Source organism: Prionailurus bengalensis, chromosome A2, assembly GCF_016509475.1.
Source record: "Prionailurus bengalensis isolate Pbe53 chromosome A2, Fcat_Pben_1.1_paternal_pri, whole genome shotgun sequence".
Taxonomy (NCBI): Eukaryota; Metazoa; Chordata; class Mammalia; order Carnivora; family Felidae; genus Prionailurus; species Prionailurus bengalensis.
The window spans coordinates 134,170,666-134,189,328 of NC_057348.1; the positions used below are offsets into that span (position 1 = coordinate 134,170,666).

General features: G+C 40.1%; 1 pseudogene; it reads right to left on the reverse strand.

Moving 5' to 3' along the window:
* Nucleotides 1-2,518: 2,518 nt before the first annotated feature.
* On the reverse strand, nucleotides 2,519-2,672 carry LOC122488874 (annotated as a pseudogene).
* Nucleotides 2,673-18,663: the final 15,991 nt, after the last annotated feature.

Genomic DNA, 18,663 nt, shown 5'->3' on the forward strand with positions numbered 1-18,663 from the left:
TTCTTTAACAATGGTGCTGGGAGAACTGGACAGCAACATGCAGAAGGTTGAAACTAGACCACTTTCTGACACCATTCACAAGAATAAACTCAAAATGGATAAAGGACCTGAATGTGAGACAGGAAACCATCAAAACCCTAGAGGAGAAAGCAGGAAAACACCTCTCTGACCTCAGCCGTAGCAATTTTTTACTTGACACATCCCCAAAGGCAAGGGAATTAAAAGCAAAAATGAACTATTGGGACCTCATGAAGATAAAAAGCTTCTGCACAGCAAAGAAAGCAATCAACAAAACTAAAAGGCAACCAACGGAATGGGAAAAGATATTTGCAAATGACATATCAAACAAAGGGCTAGTATCCAAAATCTATAAAGAGCTCACCAAACTCCACACCTGAAAAACAAATAACCCAGTGAAGAAATGGACAGAAAACATGAATAGACACTTCTCTAAAGAAGACATCTGGATGGCCAACAGGCACATGAAAAGATGCTCAACATTGCTCCTCATCAGGGAAATACAAATCAAAACAACACTCAGATATCACCTCAAGCCAGTCAGAGTGGCCATAATGAACAAATCAGGAGACTATAGATGCTGGAGAGGATGTGGAGAAACGGGAACCCTCTTGCACTGTTGGTGGGAATGCAAACTGGTGCAGCCACTCTGGAAAGCAGTGTGGAGGTTCCTCAAAAAATTAAAAATAGACCTACCCTATGACCTAGCAGTAGCACTGCTAGGAATTTACCCAAGGGATACAGGAGTACTGATGCATAGGGGCACTTGTACCCCAATGTTTATAGCAGCATTCTCAACAATAGCCAAATTATGGGAAGAGCCTAAATGTCCATCAACTGATGAATGGATAAAGAAATTGTGGTTATATACACAATGGAGTACTACGTGGCAATGAGAAAGAATGAAATATGGCCCCTTGTAGCAACGTAGATGGAACTGGAGAGTGTGATGCTAAGTGAAATAAGCCATACAGAGAAAGACAGATACCATATGTGTTCACTCTTATGTGGATCCTGAGAAACTTAACAGAAACCCATGGGGGAGGGGAAAGAAAAAAAAAAAGAGGTTAGAGTGGGAGAGAGCCAAAGCATAAGAGACTCTTAAAAACTGAGAACAAACTGAGGGTTGATGGGGGGTGGGAGGGGGGGGAGGGTGGGTGATTGGTATTGAGGAGGGCATTTTTTGGGATGAGCACTGGGTGTTGTATGGAAACCAATCTGACAATCAATTTCATACATTTAAAAAAATAAAAATAAAAATAAAAAATAAAAATAAAAAGCCTATAAGATAAAAAAAATAAATTTCATATTTACAAAAAAGGAGTTCACAATGAAACCTTTAATGACTCTTTAGGCCATTTGATTTGGGATCAAATACAACATATGCAAAAGTGCTAGAATGCACAAGAATCAAGCACAGCTTTCTTGCCAAGGTGATCAGCAGGGTCTGCTGCATGAGAATGCATATTCCAGAGTCCCTATCAGTCAGACACACTAACCTCTGTTCAGCATGGAAGGGTCGCTTCTCTGTTCCTTCTCTGGCAAAGCCAGTATCTGGCTAGGAAAAAAAAATAAGCCATTCACATCGCCCCCAAAGGAAACTTAATAGCTAACATCACAATTCACATATTGACCATTGGACACATGATGGTAAGTCCAAGAAGGGATCCTCACATCCAGAAGGTCCAGCACAAGATCCTCTATGATAGCAAAGTGTTGGTACTACACTGGTCTGTGCCATAACGCAAGAGGGAAATTGAGTCTGGTTATGCTGGATCAAAAATTGGCAAAGATGTCTTCCAGGGTATTCTCTTCTGAGACCCTTTGCCAAAGAGTTCAATGTCAAACCATGCCTTCCTTAAGGGAACTGCAAGTGAATTGGGAAAAATGGATCCTTCTCAGAGAAGGAAATTAGGGTAGGAAGCATTAAAGCAGATGAATCACATTCTATGCAAAAATCAGTGCCTAATAATAAGATGAAGGTGGCTTGACTTCCAGAGATGGTTAACGAATGTTCCAAGGTGATCCCAGAGGCACTTGGCAGGAAAGGCAGTGTTATTCCCTTAAGAACAAACAGTTGAACGAATGTACTTGAACCAGTTTAGCTTGGAATATCTCCTTCATTTCACTGATCATATTGAAGAACTCCAGAAACTACTTTCAAGGAATTCTCCAACTACTCAACCATATCCAATAGGTATAAAGCCTAAGGCAAACCTTGGCAACCACAAGGATACCATAACGTGTACCCTGAAAGATCATCTCCATCTAGGGCCTGCAATAAGTAAGCTCCTTGCTATTCCAAAGGAAAATTTGTTTAAGTAAGTCTAAATTTACCAATGCCAATTTCAGCGTTACCACTGAAAAAACTAAAACAATTGTCATTCAGGTGGCACTCTGATTTGTCATCAATTCAGAATTTACTAAATCTTAAATTTTCCTAATTATATAATATTGCTTTCAAAGAATCCAGGGACAGGACTGCATTTTGAAGATGTATTGATGATGTGCTCAAAAAGCCTTGTGGAAATAACCATTGACTACCACATTTGATGAAATCAGTTACAAGAATGAGGAAAAAATTTTTCATATAAAATCAGAAATGTTAATGTCTCCTTCTACACTTGATCTTAGCCAAAAGGCCGAGAAGCAATTTTAATGTCTCCTTCTAAAGTTACCTATGTTACTAGCATTCACCCCACCTAAGACAATATGAATGTAATTACAGTTACCCTTCTAAAAAGGCCAGGCATGAATTTTAAGCTACTTAATAGCTCTTGAATTTCTACCAGGTTTTCAGTTATGAGGCCAATCACTGTTTAAGGTATACGAGTACTGTTTCCCATGGCCCTGACCTCAGTAAGAGTTAAGTCTGACATCTGGAAAGCACAGCAGCCCCTGGTGTCTGGGCCATGTCCCCAGTTAGTGAAATCAGAATCTCTGGTGGTGGCAAGGGGGAGGATTCGATACTGAAATGCTCCTAAAAGTTTCCCAGGTGATTCTGTTGTGTAGCCAGGGTTGTGAATCACTGTGGCGGATAAACAGCATTGTACTGAACACAGTGATGGACATAAGCAACATGTAATTTATTCCTTGCCCTTAAGGACTTTGCCTCGGGGAAATAATTCTGCAATTATTCTGCAAATAATGAATATCTTTTGGAGCACTTCACTACTTGTTTTCCCCTTCCCTGAAACTTTTCCACCTACAGGCTGCCACAGGAGTGGGCTTAGGCAGCTTTCTGTATCAAAAATCCCTGCCCCTGCCAACCACGCTGATCAAACGGAGGACTGGATATGCAGCACAAGATGAAATGATCGAATCTCTTGAAGTTTGGAAGTAAGATCCTAAAAGTCCAATTCAGTTATTTGAGGGCAGTTGAGCTGAAAGAAAACTGAAATGATAACATGGAAATTGGGGAGAGACAAAGGGAAGAATGTGAAAGCAAATATTCCTGGGAAAGCATCAGAGGAGTAGTGTATGATCTTGAGAGTTAGGAAGAGAGCCACGTAGCTTTCTGATATGTTCCAGTTCATATCCTGCAAGGCCCATTTCTTGGACTCTGTGGGTCCACAATACACTGTCCTTATTTTGAGCTACTTGAGTGAGTCCCTACACCTTGCAATAAAAAATACTCTGTCTGCTCTTCATATTCTGGGTCCCAGTTCGATACCCATCTGATCTGTGAGCCCTCCACATCCTTACCTAGTTTCATGAAAACAGTAAAAGCAGTAAGAGTTCAGATAAATGGGAAACCCAAGGGCACTAGAGAGTGGTCTCGGGGGCTTCAAAGATCAGATGGGAACTGAACTAGGATCTAGAAGGAGAGAGAATGGAGCTCACTCCAGGTAAGAGAAAGAGCAAGTCACAGATGCAGGAATGTACCAAAGGAGCTTGGAACCTACATGGAAAGATGGGAGACACTGGAAAATTCATTTTATTTAGTGGAGATGAACCAGATTGAAGGCCAGAAATACTAACTCAATGTTCTTCTACTCCTTGGTTTCCCCTGCAGGTTAAAAGTCCTTGTGCTCCATATTCTTAAATAAATACTTTCTAAAGTCTTAAATACCTCCCATTCTGCCTAACTATTCTAGGTGAAAATGCAGTAATAATAACAAATTAAAAGTAATAAAAGAAAAGCATTGATAGAAATAGACAATTGCTTGCCAGTGTCTACCCAAAATAGTACACACCAGTGGAAGCTTATGGCCTGTTTTATTCCCTGCATCCTCTGGCAGAAATTGGTTACTGAGAATGTTTTACTCCTACTGTCAAAGTAATTATGTATCTTTAAAGTTTTTTTTAACTTACTTGCATTTTTACATGCATGGCTAGCATATTAGTCATAGTCCAAGACCATTGTTGGTGACAGGAAAGAGTATATTTCAGTATTAACTATAATTAAAATGCATTTTTGGATAATATTCTATAAATATTGAATTTATCTGTGAAGTTTGCAATAGTATTAACCACCAACAGGAATAATGAGAACAAGGTTCTAAGTATTAGGAAAACTTTCAGTTCAAGCACTTTTCCATCAGTGATACAGACATAGAGTCAGGGTGTGTAGCCAGAGGCAATGCAGGCAATCAGCCAATATGCATCAGTGCACCAGTCCTAGACTGACATTTGCCGAGGGCCCTGAGAGTGACTCTCACCAGCTCACTTCCAGTAACCTTCTTGTTAGAGTATCTACATTCAGTATCTTCTATCTCAACTAAACCACGTCCTTTAAATTAGAGATTGCCCATGCTGGATGGGCTCTTAGAGATTATCTGACATTTTGCCAATGAGGAAACTAAGGTGGATAATTGTTGGGATTAAGGAAATGCTGAATTTACTTTTTTTAAAAAATATGTTTTTTCTTCCATCTAATATCTCCATCATTTAACTGGAATAACTTTTTAAAGTCTCTCATTCTCTTTCCTTAGAATGCAGGCAGGAGCAGCTTGTGCAAAACCAGCCTACTCCATACGTCAAGCAGTGTTTGTATATATTTCAGCGTATCCAAGCAAGGCCTTTTTAACTTTCCATCCTACGAACGGAGCTGTACTTTCCTGAATGGCAGCCAGGAAAAAACTTGGAGATTTGGCAGGAAGACTGTGGGAAGCCTGGTGCAACACCAGGCTGAGATCTGGAGCAGAGGCTTTCTACAAAGGCAGAGGAGTGCAACACCTCCCTTTGTTTAGTGCTACATACGAGTACAAATGGAGCCCCCAGATTGCAATCAGGCCTATTGTATAAACTTGGGGTTTCCATGCCATACAGCATTTTTGGCACAAGTACCTTATTATTTTTCAGCTGGAAAACCAATTAGCATTCTTTTTATATCTGGGTGTTAATACTTGGGACTTAGAGCGATATTTTGGCCACCAGCCCACATGGCTGTAGTCTCTTGGGCAATGCCTGACAAATTAAGATAAAACCGTTACTTCATGTTTCCCTACAAAGAGAAAACAAAAACTGTTTCCTGCTCTTATTAATTGGATGAAGTCAATTCCCACATATAACAAATAAAAAGGTAGGCATAATCAGGGTGTCAACCCAGAGCTCTTATCTCTCCCCAAGCTGGTTCCTTTGTAGGAATGTGAGGGAGCAAGAACTGTCAGGTTCTGACTAAGCTTTCCTTCTCTTAGAAAATCTCCTCACAGTCAACAGAGGATGGGCTTCAAGCACCACGAGGTCACCCTTTGGCCTCTGGCGTTTTTGCTTCCCAAGTTCGAGCAGTGTGATCTACCTGTTAGCAGATTCCAGTCTTGACAAGTGCATTAGTCATAACAGTCAAGAGGGCACTGCCCAGTTTGAAAGAAATAAAGAGAGCCAAATATTTCTCTGTCTTAAGAGCAGAGCAAAGTAAAGTTCACACTCTAGGAATGTGGTTTGTGATTTGAGAAAGCCATATCTAGGCTGCTGTCTCAGAATCTGAGCATATGAAGTGGAGGAAAGGAGGTTGAAATTGTTTTCAGAGGTGCCCATCCTGTGAAATACTCCCTTATGATAAACAAGCCTTGCCATGGCGACACAACTTAATGCCACAATCAGAGGAATGTGGCCCTCCAGCAAGCAGACCACAACTTGGGAAAATCTCCAGGATGATGAAAAATATTTAGAAGGCAAGTGGTAAAACAAACAGAAAGGAAACAGCAAACCAATTGCAGTCTGAAGACGAAAATATGTTGGACACAAGAAATAGTTTGGGTGTAGTTACAACAACGTTTCTGTGTTGTTGGTACTGAATGTACATTTCTTTGCTAGAAGTGGCCTGAGGGGCCCGCTGCTCCCCTTTAAGACTTTCTTTGTAAATAGTGGGTGTGGCATCCTAAAAAAAACAAACATTTGAAAGGCTTCTTTAAAGGACTTTTACAGAACATATTCTTTGCAACAAAATCTATTCTGGAGCTATATAATTTAACAAGGGGGCTATATTCTGAGTCATACGGAAATTTATTATCCTTTTTTTTTCTTATTGCTGTGTTTGCTATCAAACACAGAAAATGATTGCCTGTAATAACCTAAAGGAGTGACTAGAAAATGTCCAATCTTGCACAGGAAAAGAAGCATGAAAATTGATGTCTTAGGCACCCATTCTCCTACGTACAAGGTGACCACAATCCCAATTTGCCAGCAGTCACAGTTTATTCCAGTTGTCCAGGTCTCATTACTAATAGTGCCCCTTTCACTCACAAAAACGGTTTGGGTAATAAATAATTTAATGACCCTACTCCTGCACAGAGACGAACAGTCATCTGTCTATTCCTACGTCCTCAGAGGACACCAGTGTGATGCTTGCCAAGCTCAGAACCTGAAAGCAATAGAAAAAAGGGAGGGGGAAGGGAGCTGCTGTCATCTTGCCCAGAAGAATCTTCAACAGTTTGACTAAAAGAAGCATAGAAAAACCATGCTTCCGCTTCTGCTGGGGAAAGGAGAGAAACTGTCCAATTGCAGAGATCCCCTGAGGCAGCCTTCAGGAGTACCTGGGTGCTTCCCACGAGATTCTGAAGTGAGGTCTACACAAGTGTTTCTTTGTCAGCTCCTGAAAGGCAGGAGTCATTTCAAAAGCAGATATGCATGTTTTTTGTGCCTCGCAGTTTCAAATGTACAGATAGCCCCCCACCAATGATTTGACTTGTGACTTTTTGACTTTACCATGATGCACAAGTAATACACGTTCAGTAGAAATCATACTTCAAGTTTTCTATTTTGATCTTTTCCAGGGCTAGCAATATGTGCTATGGTCCTTTCTTGGAATGCTGGGCAGTGACAGTGAGCCACAGCTCCCAGTCAGCTGCATGACTATGGGGGTAAACAACCAATCCACTTACAACCATTATATTCCCAGGGGCACCTGGGTGGCTCAGTCAGTTAAGCGTCCAACTTCTGCTCAGGTTATGATCTTGTTTTGTGACTTCGAGCCCTGCGTTGAACTCTGTGCTGATAGCTCTGAGCTTGGAGCCTGCTTCGGATTCTGTGTCTCCCTCTCTCTCTGCCCCTCCACCCTTGCGTTCTGTCTGTCTCTCTCTCAACAATAAACATTTTTTTAAAAAAATTAAGAAAGCAACCATTCTGTTCTCATACAACCATTCTGGTTTTCACTTTAAGTGAAATTACATGATCTATTCGACACGTTATTATAAAATAGGCTCTGTGTTACATGATTTTGTCCAACCGTAGGCTAAAGTAAGTGTTCTGAGCATGTTTAAGGCAGGCTAGGCTAAGCTATGATGTCCAGTAGGTTAAGTGTATTAAATGCACTTTCAACTTTTGATATTTCCAACTTATTATGGGGAATAGGGATGTAACCCAGTCATAAATCGAGGAAGATCTATCTATACTGCTTAGATGTTCCAAAGCAGAAAGAATTTAGCCATTTCATATTGCCACCAGCACACTGCTGGGCTGAAGCTATTTGGATCAAAATGGAAATTCTTTGATCTCTTTTACATCTAAGTTTAACTGTGGCCTGGGCCCAAAAGGTGGACTAATTTTGGCAACTTCCCTTGTACACTTTTATCTAAAGATAAAAGGAACACTTGGAAGCATAAACAGAAGGTGCATTTCTGTGAGTCCAGTAGCCATCACATCAAACAAACAAGACTATTGAAGCTTCTGCTGAACAGTAGCTCTAATTTCTTCAGCTCTGCTCTCCTCCCTCATTCACTGGCAGCTAGTAGGATTATTTCCTTCCATTGTAAACATACAAAGATAAAAGAACATTAAATAATTTAAAAAGCAAAGAACATTTCCAGGACGGTGGCTTTCAGTTTTACATGAAATTAAAAAAAATTAAAACACCATATTTTTTAAGTTATGAAATTATTACACTGGCCTTGGGTCCAGGAGTTCAAGCATGCTCTGAAAATGTGTGGATGATGGGAGATGTTAGAAGAGTCACTCTCCTAACCTCCTCTGTCTCAAGGGTCTGAGCTTTAATTGTAATTTACAGTATGGGAAGCTTGGCTCAGTTAGAATGGAACATAGGCCCCCATAGGAAGTCAGCCTAGAGCTCCAGGAAGGAATCATGACTTCACAATTTGTGAATTCTTCAGTCAAGGACCAAATGAAAGCAACTCAAGAGTCCAGTGGAATTTATTGTAGCCTATTTGATCTCATAGAGCTACAGTCCATGCCAACATAAGCCAAGGGATAATGGAGTTCAAAAAGTGGAGAGGTGGTCTCTTTATAGGGACATACATCTGAGAACACAGTTTAGCTGAATGAAAATCAGATAAGCTCTGAGCAAAGGTACTGGGCACATTATTGCCAAAGCAGTACACTCAATAAGGACAAAAATTACCAAACTGGAAGGAGAGGTTTCTGGACTTTGCTTGCCAATCTCTAAAGAGACAAGGTGAGTTTCTTGAAAGACTCTTAGGATACAAAGGACCTGGCTAAAAGAGTATGACATGGCTTAAACATACCAACTTTGCTGACTGACTACCTCCTTACCAACCAGAAAAACCAACCAGACCAGTGCTGGGAAGAGCTGATAGAAGGTAATACAGCAGAATTTATGGATTAAAAGTTCCTAATATAGAGAATTGAAATAACACTGAAAGACACTTTTTGTGGGTCATCAAAGGGCATCACAGCATTAATTTATCTGCTGAAATGTACTTTTTGATTTTTATTCCTTTGAATGAAACTGCTTTTTTTTTTTGTCTTGTTACATGGTTGGCTTAACGTTAGAGGAATAGAACCACCTTAATTGAGTTTTCAGTGGTAAACTTTTCCCAGGTTTCTGGATAAGGGGATGTGACTCAAGCATGAGAAATATGAAATTCCCATTAACGTTTCCTGGCCATCTCAAAAATCAGAATTCCTCGTAAAGCTTGGGAGTTGCATTAGATCATATCTAAAACCCCTTCCAACAATGCAACTTTTGCATAACAAGAATCTCAACAGTCTTAAAGAACTTCCTTTTTGTCCATTTCAACACCCCCAAGAAAAGAAAAATTGGCAGCACAGCCAGAGGTCAAGAGAAAATGTAAGTAGAGAGAGGCTCAAACCACGTTATTGACAGACATGTGATTCCCACACCCTCCTTGAAGCAGTTCTGTGTCATGAAAGGAAGAGCCTGAGCCACCATGGCTGACCTTCTCTGAATACTACTCTCTTTGATTAAAAAAAAAAAAAATATATATATATATATATGTATATGTATTTCCTTAAACAAAAAACACATGCATATGTTCTCACAGTCAATCCACACAAAAGCATGTGTAATGAAAAATATATAGACACAATGTATTTATACATATGCGGGTCATATATATTTACATATGATTCTATTATGCTATGGCAACTTCTTTTCATGTGGGGCTTAAAGAACTTTCTAATTTAATTTTAATAGATATAGATCTGGCTCTTTCCGCATAATAATTGAATGGTCTGAATTATATTTATTCTCTCTTTTGTTAATAGTATTCATTTTGAAGATGGCGGCTTAGGAGGACGCTGGGCTCACCGCACATCCTGCTGATCACTTAGATTCCATCTACACCTGCCTAAATAACCCAGAAAACCGCCAGAGGATTAGCAGAACAGAGTCGCCGGAGCCAAACGCAGACGAGAGGCCCACGGAAGAGGGTAGGAAGGGCGGCGAGGCGGTGCGCGCTCCACGGACTGGCGGGAGGGAGCCGGGGCGGAGGGGCGGCTCGCCGGCCAAGCAGAGCCCCCGAGTCGGGCTTGCAAAAGCGGAGGGGCCGGGCGGACTGTGTTCCGACAGCAAGCGCGACTTAGCGTCTGGGAGGTAAGAAATTAACAGCTCTGCTCGGAAAGCGGGAAGGCTGGAGGACAAAGGGAAGGAGAGCTGCTGAGCCCCCTGACAACAGAGCTCAGTTTGGTGGGGAACAAAGGCGCTCGCCAGCGCCATTTCCCCCGCCCATCCCCCAGCCGAAATCCCAAAGGGAACCGGTTCCTGCCAGGGAACTTGCTCGCTCCGCGCAAACACCCAACTCTGCGCTTCTGCGGAGCCAAACCTCCGGCAGCGGATCTGACTCCCTCCCGCTGCCACAGGGCCCCTCCTGAAGTGGATCACCTAAGGAGAAGCGATCTAAGCCTGCCCCTCCTGCCCCCGAGCACCTTGCCTACCCACCCCAGCTAATACGCCAGATCCCCAGCATCACAAGCCTGGCAGGGTGCAAGTAGCCCAGACGAGCCACACCACCCCACAGTGAATCCCGCCCCTAGGAGAGGGGAAGAGAAGGCACACACCAGTCTGACTGTGGCCCCAGCGGTGGGCTGGGGGCAGACATCAGGTCTGACTGCGGCCCCGCCCACCAACTCCAGGTATACACCACAGCACAGGGGAAGTGCCCTGCAGGTCCTCACCACGCCAGGGACTATCCAAAATGACCAAGCGGAAGAACTCCCCTCAGAAGAATCTCCAGGAAATAACAACAGCTAATGAGCTGATCAAAAAGGATTTAAATAATATAACAGAAAGTGAATTTAGAATAATAGTCATAAAATTAATCGCTGGGCTTGAAAACAGTATACAGGACAGCAGAGAATCTCTTGCTACAGAGATCAAGGGACTAAGGAACAGTCACGAGGAGCTGAAAAACGCTTTAAACGAAATGCATAACAAAATGGAAACCACCACAGCTCGGCTTGAAGAGGCAGAGGAGAGAATAGGTGAACTAGAAGATAAAGTTATGGAAAAAGAGGAAGCTGAGAAAAAGAGAGATAAAAAAATCCAGGAGTATGAGGGGAAAATTAGAGAACTAAGTGATACACTAAAAAGAAATAATATACGCATAATTGGTATCCCAGAGGAGGAAGAGAGAGGGAAAGGTGCTGAAGGGGTACTTGAAGAAATCATAGCTGAGAACTTCCCTGAACTGGGGAAGGAAAAAGGCATTGAAATCCAAGAGGCACAGAGAACTCCCTTCAGACGTAACTTGAATCGATCTTCTGCACGACATATCATAGTGAAACTGGCAAAATACAAGGATAAAGAGAAAATTCTGAAAGCAGCAAGGGGTAAACGTGCCCTCACATATAAAGGGAGACCTATAAGACTCGTGACTGATCTCTCTTTTGAAACTTGGCAGGCCAGAAAGAATTGGCACGAGATTTTCAGGGTGCTAGACAGAAAAAATATGCAGCCAAGAATCCTTTATCCAGCAAGTCTGTCATTTAGAATAGAAGGAGAGATAAAGGTCTTCCCAAACAAACAAAAACTGAAGGAATTTGTCACCACTAAACCAGCCCTACAAGAGATCCTAAGGGGGACCCTGTGAGACAAAGTCCCAGAGACATCACTACAAGCATAAAACATACAGACATCACAATGACTCTAAACCCGTATCTTTCTATAATAACACTGAATGTAAATGGATTAAATGCGCCAACCAAAAGACATAGGGTATCAGAATGGATAAAAAAACAAGACCCATCTATTTGCTGTCTACAAGAGACTCATTTTAGACCTGAGGACACCTTTAGATTGAGAGTGAGGGGATGGAGAACTATTTATCATGCGACTGGAAGCCAAAAGAAAGCTGGAGTAGCCATACTTAGATCAGACAAACTAGACTTTAAATTAAAGGCTGTAACAAGAGATGAAGAAGGACATTATATAATAGTTACAGGGTCTATCCATCAGGAAGAGCTAACAATTATCAATGTCTATGCACCGAATACCGGAGCCCCCAAATATATCAAACAATTACTCATAAACATAAGCAACCTTATTGATAAGAATGTGGTAATTGCAGGGGACTTTAATACACCACTTACAGAAATGGATAGATCATCTAGACACACGGTCAATAAAGAAACAAGGGCCCTGAATGAGACATTGGATGAGATGGACTTGACAGATATATTTAGAACTCTGCATCCCAAAGCAACAGAATATACTTTCTTCTCGAGTGCACATGGAACATTCTCCAAGATAGATCATATACTGGGTCACAAAACAGCCCTTCATAAGTTTACAAGAATTGAAATTATACCATGCTTACTTTCAGACCACAATGCTATGAAGCTTGAAATCAACCACAGGAAAAAGTCTGGAAAACCTCCAAAAGCATGGAGGTTAAAGAACACCCTACTAACGAATGAGTGGGTCAACCAGGCAATTAGAGAAGAAATTAAAAAATATATGGAAACAAACGAAAATGAAAATACAACAATCCAAACGCTTTGGGACGCAGCAAAGGCAGTCCTGAGAGGAAAATACATTGCAATCCAGGCCTATCTCAAGAAACAAGAAAAATCCCAAATACAAAATCTAACAGCACACCTAAAGGAACTAGAAGCAGAACAGCAAAGGCAGCCTAAGCCCAGCAGAAGAAGAGAAATAATAAAGATCAGAGCAGAAATAAACAATATAGAAACTAAAAAAACTGTAGAGCAGATCAACGAAACCAAGAGTTGGTTTTTTGAAAAAATAAACAAAATTGACAAACCTCTAGCCAGGCTTCTCAAAAAGAAAAGGGAGATGACCCAAATAGATAAAATCATGAATGAAAATGGAATTATTACAACCAATCCCTCAGAGATACAAACAATTATCAGGGAATACTATGAAAAATTATATGCCAACAAATTGGACAACCTGGAAGAAATGGACGAATTCCTGAACACCCACACTCTTCCAAAACTCAATCAGGAGGAAATAGAAAGCTTGAACAGACCCATAACCAGCGAAGAAATTGAATCGGTTATCAAAAATCTCCCAATAAATAAGAGTCCAGGACCAGATGGCTTCCCAGGGGAGTTCTACCAGACGTTTAAAGCAGAGATAATACCTATCCTTCTCAAGCTATTCCAAGAAATAGAAAGGGAAGGAAAACTTCCAGACTCATTCTATGAAGCCAGTATTACTTTGATTCCTAAACCAGACAGAGACCCAGTAAAAAAAGAGAACTACAGGCCAATATCCCTGATGAATATGGATGCAAAAATTCTCAATAAGATACTAGCAAATCGAATTCAACGGCATATAAAAAGAATTATTCACCATGATCAAGTGGGATTCATTCCTGGGATGCAGGGCTGGTTCAACATTCGCAAATCAATCAACGTGATACATCACATTAACAAAAAAAGAGAGAAGAACCATATGATCCTGTCAATCGATGCAGAAAAGGCCTTCGACAAAATCCAGCACCCTTTCTTAATAAAAACCCTTGAGAAAGTCGGGATAGAAGGAACATACTTAAAGATCATAAAAGCCATTTATGAAAAGCCCACAGCTAACATCATCCTCAACGGGGAAAAACTGAAAGCTTTTTCCCTGAGATCAGGAACACGACAAGGATGCCCACTCTCACCGCTGCTGTTTAACATAGTGCTGGAAGTTCTAGCATCAGCAATCAGACAACAAAAGGAAATCAAAGGCATCAAAATTGGCAAAGATGAAGTCAAGCTTTCGCTTTTTGCAGATGACATGATATTATACATGGAAAATCCGATAGACTCCACCAAAAGTCTGCTAGAACTGATACAGGAATTCAGCAAAGTTGCAGGATACAAAATCAATGTACAGAAATCAGTTGCATTCTTATACACTAACAATGAAGCAACAGAAAGACAAATAAAGAAACTGATCCCATTCACAATTGCACCAAGAAGCATAAAATACCTAGGAATAAATCTAACCAAAGATGTAAAGGATCTGTATGCTGAAAACTATAGAAAGCTTCTGAAGGAAATTGAAGAAGATTTAAAGAAATGGAAAGACATTCCCTGCTCATGGATTGGAAAAATAAATATTGTCAAAATGTCAATACTACCCAAAGCTATCTACACATTCAATGCAATCCCAATCAAAATTGCACCAGCATTCTTCTCGAAACTAGAACAAGCAATCCTAAAATTCATATGGAACCACAAAAGGCCCCGAATAGCCAAAGGAATTTTGAAGAAGAAGACCAAAGCAGGAGGCATCACAATCCCAGACTTTAGCCTCTACTACAAAGCTGTCATCATCAAGACAGCATGGTATTGGCACCAAAACAGACACATAGACCAATGGAATAGAATAGAAACCCCAGAACTAGACCCACAAACGTATGGCCAACTCATCTTTGACAAAGCAGGAAAGAACATCCAATGGAAAAAAGACAGCCTCTTTAACAAATGGTGCTGGGAGAACTGGACAGCAACATGCAGAAGGTTGAAACTAGACCACTTTCTCACACCATTCACAAAAATAAACTCAAAATGGATAAAGGACCTAAATGTGAGACAGGAAACCATCAAAACCTTAGAGGAGAAAGCAGGAAAAGACCTCTCTGACCTCAGCCGTAGCAATCTCTTACTCGACACATCCCCAAAGGCAAGGGAATTAAAAGCAAAAGTGAATTACTGGGACCTTATGAAGATAAAAAGCTTCTGCACAGCAAAGGAAACAACCAACAAAACTAAAAGGCAACCAACGGAATGGGAAAAGATATTCGCAAATGACGTATCGGACAAAGGGCTAGTATCCAAAATCTATCAAGAGCTCACCAAACTCCACACCCGAAAAACAAATAACCCAGTGAAGAAATGGGCAGAAAACATGAATAGACACTTCTCTAAAGAAGACATCCGGATGGCCAACAGGCACATGAAAAGATGTTCAGCGTCGCTCCTTATCAGGGAAATACAAATCAAAACCACACTCAGGTATCACCTCACGCCAGTCAGAGTGGCCAAAATGAACAAATCAGGAGACTATAGATGCTGGAGAGGATGTGGAGAAACGGGAACCCTCTTGCACTGTTGGTGGGAATGCAAATTGGTGCAGCCGCTCTGGAAAGCAGTGTGGAGGTTCCTCAGAAAATTAAAAATAGACCTACCCTATGACCCAGCAATAGCACTGCTAGGAATTTATCCAAGGGATACAGGAGCACTGATGCATAGGGCCACTTGTACCCCAATGTTCATAGCAGCACTCTCAACAATAGCCAAATTATGGAAAGAGCCTAAATGTCCATCAACTGATGAATGGATAAAGAAATTGTGGTTTATATACACAATGGAATATTACATGGCAATGAGAAAAAATGAAATATGGCCTTTTGTAGCAACGTGGATGGAACTGGAGAGTGTGATGCTAAGTGAAATAAGCCATACAGAGAAAGACAGATACCATATGGTCTCACTCTTATGTGGATCCTGAGAAACTTAACAGGAACCCATGGGGGAGGGGAAGGAAAAAAAAAAAAAAAAAGAGGTTAGAATGGGAGAGAGCCAAAGCATAAGAGACTGTTAAAAACTGAGAACAAACTGAGGGTTGATGGGGGGTGGGAGGGAGGAGAGGGTGGGTGATGGGTATTGAGGAGGGCACCTTTTGGGATGAGCACTGGGTGTTGTATGGAAACCAATTTGTCAATAAATTTCAGAAAAAAAAAAAAAAAGAAAAATATCTGAATATAAAAAAAAAAAGAAAATAGGATTTTTAAAAATAAAAAAAAAAATAGTATTCATTTTGTTTCTACTACTTGCTATTGTAAAAGAGAATACCCTTTTAAATATATTTTACTGACTATGAGTGAATATTTCTGTGGGGCAGATTCCTAGAAGTAGATTGTAAGACACAGATTAAGCTTACTTTAAATTTTGGTAAATATTTCCTAATTTATATATGCTTTGGTCATATGTATTTCTTCTGTAAATGATCCTTTGTTTCTTTTTTCCACCTTCTATTTGGTTCTTTGTGTTTTGCATATTCATACGTAGTCACTCTTTGCATATTGCAAATATTTTATATATGTTGTAAATATTTACCCAGTCTGAAGCTTATCATTTAACTTTTCTTATTGTTGTCTCACAGAAAGATTTTTGTTTTTATGTGGTTGAAGTTAGAAATACATTCTTACATGATTTATGATTTTTGTGTATTATTTAGGAAAGCTTTCCCAGTACCAAGAGTTATACAAAATTTGTCTACATTTTCTTCAAATATTTTTATAATTTGTTTTTAACATTCATTCTCAATAATCTCCCCAAAATTTATTTTTGCTTATGATGTGAGCTATGAGTTCAATTTTTAGCCCAAAAAGATAGCCAACTGTTATAACACAATTCAGTGAGAAGTCTTGAATATTTTTACTGATAAGAGATGACATTTTTACTATAAATTATATTCCTGTATATTCCTGGGTTCCCATTCTATTTTTTTCTGTTAATGTGTTTGTCTATTCCTGTGCCAAAATACACTGTTTAAATTGCCTTATACTGGGATGCCTGGTTGGCTCAATCATTGAGCAACTTGATTCCAGCTCAGGTCATGATTCCAGGGTTGTGGGATCGAGCCCTGCCATGTCAGGCTCCACACTGAGCATGGAGTTTGCTTAAGATTCTCTCTCTCTCTCTCTTTCTCTCTCTGTCTCTTTTCCTCCCCCTTTGCCCTGTCACCTGTTCACACACTCTTTCTCTCAAATAAAAAATAAAATAAAATTTAAAAAATTGCCTTATACTATGTTCTGCTTATTAGTAGGTCAAATCCCACTATTTTCTTTTTTAAAAATTTAACATACTAAGCATTGCTGGTCTTTCTTGCTTATATATGTGAGAGCCAACCTGTCAGCATCTTTACATTGTTGAGGCTTCCCACTGAGAAATATGGACTAGCACTTTATATTTGTAGATTTTTAAGTACGCTGTTCGTAAAAGTATGGCATATTTCTTAGTTATTCTAAATATAAAAGGAGTTTTATTGCTAGTATGAATGAAATTCTGTTTATCATTATGCTTTCAAACTGGTTATTGCTAACATCAAGAAAGCCAATGATTTTTGTATATTGACTTTTATATCTGATCACCTAACTATATTCTGAAAGTACCCTCTTAAATTCTAAATTTTCTCATCAGCCTCTGATTTTCTTAATAGAAAACCTTATATATTTCTCAAATTACTTATTGGGATTTTATAAAAACTTAAAACTCAAGATTTTTAAGATCAACCAATCAACAGTTATGCTTTGAGAATGTTATAGACTGAATGTCTATATTTCCCCAAAATTCATATGTTGAATCCCTAATCAGCAGTGAGATGGTTTTTGGGGATGGGGTCTTAGGAAGGTAATTAGGGTTAAATGAGGTGGTGAGAGTGGGGCTCTCATAATAGGATTAGTGGTTTTATAAGAAAAGGAAGAAAGACAGATCTCTTGCTTTTTCCTAGTACACATACCAAGGAATGGCCACGTGAGAACACAGCAAGATAGTAGCTATATGCAAGCTGGGAAAAAAGCTGTCATCAGAACCCAACAACACTGACACCCTGGTTCCAGACTTCCAGCCTTCAGAACTATGAGAAAACAGACTTCTGTTATTTAAGCCACTGACTCCATGGTATTTTTTTATGGCAGCCCACACTGACCAAGAGAGCTTACATCGTTTCAGGTATGGTGGGGATATTCTTGGGATCCCAATGAAACAACATTTTAACTCTTGTTTGCGAAACTTATAGGTTCAATACTTTCACATTATGGTTTGCTTGTTTTGGATTTTTTGGTATAGATCAAGTACCATATTCTTTTCCTAATAGGTTTATCCTACTCCTCCCACACATACACAAAAAGAGTCTCATATTTAATAGCTGCTTTCAATGTCTAATGCTTGTCAGTAGGCTACCAGTGAAACTTAAAAATCAAGAATATATAAACTACAAAGGGAAGTCATCCCTAAAACTGAATAAATAAGGACAAGAGGAAATCATTTTCAGCTTCACTAGCACACAGGCTATTTCTATTCTTAGCTAACCAGGGTCTTCCACAGAAGAACATCCTCTGGGGTCAGGGTTTGCCTACAAATGGAAACACTGCAGCAGATTTCCTCTGAGTAGCCCAGCCTTCAGTTTGCAAGGCCACATTTCCTGCAGGAAGGAATTCCTGCGGCCAGAATCCTTGCTAACTTCCCTTCCCAAAACAGATGCTTCATATAAGGACACACTTTCTCTGGTTCTGTAGGTCCAAAAGAATATGGAAAAATTAAGATAAACAACTTCTGTGTGATCTTATCCCTCCATCTTCTTTCTTACAAGCTATGAGCTTATTTCCTTCAACTTACTTTGTATGTAGTAGATCCATTTGGTTTATAGATACAGATAGGAGAGACTCATGGATGAGAAAATGTCATGTTCTAACTTTATTTATCTGGCTTGCTCCCTGAGCCATCCTTGACTGACTGGTTTTCCAGAGC